We start from the raw sequence: 5,592 nt of genomic DNA on the forward strand, positions 1-5,592 counted from the left end.
ATAAATAACAGCAGCAGCAGCGGCCTGTTGAAATGGACCGAAACACTGATTCTCTGACTGGAGGGCGGAGTCTATGTCTAAACGCCATCTGATTGGCCGGGACCCTTCGAGTATGCAAACTAATTTTAAAAGTGTACAAAATCAATATGTTTCCTGATTTGTTATGAAATGATTAGTTGTCTCACCATTCTCCGATAAATAATGTGGGATAGAGTCACATGATATGATTTGCATTGTTACATCTGCTTTTGTTCATTCTGATTCAAGGGAGAAGCCATTCTCTGTTACTTTTAAATAGCTTTTCATATAGCACTCAGTGACGTTTTATTTATGTCATCTTGAACTTAGAGTCCTTAGAGAACTGAGAATAGAGAATCTCATGTGAGTGGTCATAATTTTGTACATGTGTTTCAAAATTGCTATTCATTTCTTTTGGAGTAAAACTTTTTTAATGGGGAAAAAAGTATTGAGTAAACCTTTAAATGTGTAATTTTCTATTTGTAACTAATATCCTGTTTGTAGTACTACTGTTTATTGTAAATTATGTGATTTTGGGTTAAATAATGGCATTTCATTTTGAATGGACACTTCTGCTTTAATTTTAAATACATGCAACCCCATTTGTGACCCTGTTTTTAAAGGGTAAAGTACTTGTGCACTGTGGATATCTAGAGAACTTCTAATTGCTCATTCTATATCTGGTTAATAGCATACTTTCCATTGACATCCCATACCACATTAAGAAACTAGTTATTTATTAAACATTCAATTAATAAAAAATATTTCTCAGTTTTCAAATGAAAAAGAGTATTTGTCATCCAGGGTTTATTTATTGCATCATTAATAGAAAAGAAAAAGAAAAGAAAAAGCCATTTCTTCATGACAAATTTCCCAAAAAGAACAACATATTTTCACAATATTTATATTAAAAAAGTATTGTAAAAGCATTGTGCAAGCTGTCGTAAACGGCACATTTAATAAAAACACATCTTCCGACACAAATTCAGATTCACTATATCATTGACCAACATTTACCTTACACTATAATACAAACTAATGTGTACAATGATTACCCAGAGGTCTTATTGTAACATCATGTATAACATCTCTTCCAAATGCTCTGTGAAATGCCATCTATTTCTGGAAGGAGGCTATAAAAAGCATAAAGATCCCAGAACAATCTCTTTCCCAGGTCTCTGTCCCATCTATAGATATGTCTCTTCTGGGTAGAAGTTGCATGTCTCCTCTATGAAGCTATAAATGACTCAGAACCTTCAACCTTACCGCTTCCTGTAAAGCAGTGAAAATTTTAGTCACTTTTGGGTGACATGACATGCACTGTTATGTAATAGCTTTACTTTTATTGCAATGTAATGAAATTTCCCTGCACTGGACAGATGTATGGGTGGACGGACGGACAGACGTTCTTACCTCACAACCATGTTCTGATATGGTGACAAGAAGTGGACCAATCTCTTCATTAGAGTCTCCTAGCAAGTGTACCATCCTTTTGGTCCTACCTCTGTCTGTAGCAGTGTGGCTATGGTTTTTGGGAGATGTCAGGGGGATGTTTTGTATGACAGAGTTGCAGTGTAACCATAGGAATTTCAATTGAGTGACATCAAGTTGCCTGTACTCAAACTGTGGAACACAGCAGTCAATAGATAAAGACAATCAGTAGAACTAGACATGTTATACCACCAGCAGAACACGTTGAGAGCATCAAATGAACATACATAACGTGTCTAGGGCTGTTTTGGTGCCAAAATGCCAGCTGTGTGAGTGCCAATTCTCCTCAATCCACTCATCGCCATCAAAGCGAGATTTTCTGGACACCTTTCTGGATGCTTTCTGTAATGCGCTAAGACACTAATGCAATCAATATAATAAAATGTCCATCCCTTTAAATGCTATTTATCTTGGGCCTTCCTTACTGCAACCCCATGCCACCTTTATTTCTACCTAGATGTATTATTTGAGGATTAAAGTATTTTAGCACTGTACAAATCAAGGTTGATTCCTGTAGTTTGTGCCAACATTTTGTGATCTTCTTCTCTATGCCAGAAGTGTAGTATGTTGCCTTGGTGTCTACTGGTCAGGAATACATTGTTTTCCCTGTAGGATTATTGATTAAATTGGCTAGATATGATTGGGTCAGAAAATAAATGGAAATAATATGAACACTTAAGTTTCAAACTGACAGAGCCTTGCCTTGAATAGATGGATAATTATACTACTATTAAAGCTATTAAAGAAACATAACCCCTTAACCTCATAATTAAATGATAGGTGCACAGTAACAGTCACATGCTGTAAAAATATTTTTCTTACAGGTGGTCCTCTATGACCTTTCAGACCCTTTCGTCCTGCTAATCCCTAAACCCCTTTCAAACCCTGTAGATATAAACAATGCTTAAAGGAATAGTTGACCCAAAAATGAAAATTCCCTCATCATTTACTCACCCTCATGCCATCCCAAATCTGTATGACTTTCCTTTTTCTGCTTAACACAAACAGACTTAAGAACAAATATACAACTCCAGTGGCTAAATCCATGTATTTAGAAGCTAAATGATAGGTGTGTGTAAGAAACAGGTCAACATTTAAGTCCTTTTTTACTATAATCCCCACTTTCACATACTTCTTCTTTTGCTTTTGGATATTCACATTCCTTGTGCATATTGCCACCTATGGGCAGGGGGATAATTAATAGCAAAAAATGACTTAAATATTGATCTGTTTCTTACCTATCATATCTCTTCTGAAGACGTGGATTTAACCACTGGAGTCTTATGGATTACTTTGATACTGGCTTTATATCCTTATTGAGCTTCAGAGCTTTGGACCATGTTGACTTGATCTTTGTTTGTGTTCACACACAGTTTCAATGTCACAAATTTGCTTACATTTGATTAGTGAACAAGAAAAAGCACAGAATCTTAAATACTTCTTAATTGTACTACACATTATATATATATATATATATATATATATATATATATATATATATATATATATATATATATATATATATATATATATATATATATGTTTGTTTCAATATTTATATTTTCAGACTTTTTGGACCCCACTTTTCATTTAAATACAGCATGTCAGAACAATACAGGTCATGATGACCTTGAACAAGATCTGAATCTTTACCTACCTTTTTCAGGTATGGGTTAAAGATAATTAGAGCTATATAAATGACAATCACACCTGCAGTTTCTGTACACACCTTCTTTCCAGATGAACCCTGTAAAGAAAAACAACAATGAGATTGACCTGTGTTGTTATTCTAAAGCAGATAAAGCAAGTCAATGAGTTTACTAAGAGATTTACAGGTGTACCAGGCAAGCCTTTGCTGCCAAAATGCCCATGAGTGCCAGCTTCACCCTGCAACAAACAATATATCTGTAAATTATGAAAGTTAATTCAGATTAAACATGTAAACAACACTGGAAAATAAAAATAAAATACTGCATGCAGTAACTTACCTGTACCCTTTTTGGCCCAGGTTGCCCCTGTACCCTGAAGCACCTTGTGTTCCCTGCAGGATGTAAGAAAACATACAATACTGCTTAAAATGATAAAACTTAAAAAATAAAAGCCTTTCTTTCAGACTTATTTGAAGTAATTTGAAATTACTTCATTGCCAGAATAACCCTGCAAAAAATAGCATAATAAACATGTTAAGATGTGTCTTAAGCAAATGTGCATGCACTTTGTAACGTATCATATTCTGGGGGCAAGGTTTAGCGTGGGGGAAAACGAATCCCTGTTACCATATTTACCATAGAAAATAAAGAGAAGGACCCAATTTTTTTTTTTTTTTAAGAAAAACCTCCAAAAGATTGAGTGGATTTTGGACCACAAATAATGCCAAAAATAAAAAAAATTCTCCCCAATTCCAAATGCGCTCTGAGTCCTTCTGGTGGCGTAGTGCCTCCATGTCTGAAACAGTCAATCCACGCATCTTATCACGTGGCCTGTTGAGCACTTTACTGCGGAGACATAGCGCGTGTGGAGGCTTCAAGCTATTCTCCCCAGCATCCAAGCACAACTCCCCACGTGCCCCACCGAGAGCGAGAACCACATTATAGTGACCACAAGGGGGTTACCGCATGTGACTCTAATGTATTTCTACTAAATGTTGGAACATAGCGGCAGGGATTTGCTCCCAATCATAAATTTGTAATAGGGATGCTTGTTGGCTTTTGTTATGGGAATTCATGCTCATTCCACATATGTCTTATAATTTGACAGTTTATTCTTCTGTCTTACTAATTGCTTTTAATGCTGTCCTCTATTTCAACTAATGTTGTGTGTGTGTGTGTGTGTGTGTGTGTGTGTGTTGAAGAAGATGCTGTTTCGACTCTATTGTGGGTGTTAAGATAACAGGGTAAGGTTAACAACTTGAGACAATTAACAGCCGAAAGATATGGGGGCAGGAGAGACTCAGAGATGAAAGCAGGAATAGCTGTGTGGCGGAGTTTGTAAAGGTGGGGGCTGCACTCCACAGACACTGATAAAAAACCAATGTAACAGAAGGCTCTGGGTTCACTGACCAAGAGAAACACATCTTACAACAAATTAAACTTACAGAAAGACAGTCCTCTGCTTCTGAGTCTTTTTATTTCAGAATTTCCATGACACTTTCCAGGGAGACATTGCCACATTTTCTTTTTGGTCCTTGGGGTCACTGGAGAAAAAGAACCATTTGCATCAACCCATCTTTAATTTTGTATGAAATTATTTTGTTTGTGTATGACAAAAACGGAACTTCTTCCAGGACTGCTCATTCCCTGTCTGAATGAAAAATCACAAAAACATCCCGTTTAATTTTTTCTTCTGGTGGGTTTGCTTGAATGATTTTAACTGTCCAAACCAACTGTGTTTATTTATTTCTTAGAATACAAAAATACTGTCAGATATTTAAATATAATGACTATCATATTCTAGTCATAAAGATGATGTTTGTCATTTTTTCATTCTTAAAATGTTTTCACCTACTCCAGCTTAACATGTTGAGACAAATATAAGAAATCATGAGCATTTTTTAGCTCTGTGGCACTATCAAAACATTGCTCAAATCATTCTGACCAGCCTGACACAGCAACATTGGCTGAACCACTGGCACAGGTTTGGAGCAGGACTGTCTGTTTGTTTTGTGGAAACCTTTTTCAATTCTGTTATGCACCAATAGCGGCACAGAATTAGCAAAATTAAACTTCAAATACATTTGCAGTCATTTATGACAAGATTAAATCATACTTTTGAAAAATATTGACCTACTGACTTTTGGCCCTGGTTGACCTTTGTCTCCTTTTTGTCCTGGAGGTCCAGAAGGTCCTGGTATGCCGTTCAATCCATAAGGACCCACATTTCCTGGATGTACCAATGGCCCCTAAATAGATGCATATAGCATCAATAACTCAAATTAATTGTTAGAATTGTAAATTAAATACCAGTAATTTCATTCATGACAAATCTCTGAAAGATTTAGCATTGTAATGTGGGTATGACATATAAATAGGATTTTGGTCTTGGCGGACTAGATCTGCAATGCTAGTGCTGCTGCAGGGCAAGTAC

This window comes from Xyrauchen texanus, chromosome 37 (genome assembly GCF_025860055.1).
Source record: "Xyrauchen texanus isolate HMW12.3.18 chromosome 37, RBS_HiC_50CHRs, whole genome shotgun sequence".
Lineage (NCBI taxonomy): Eukaryota > Metazoa > Chordata > Actinopteri > Cypriniformes > Catostomidae > Xyrauchen > Xyrauchen texanus.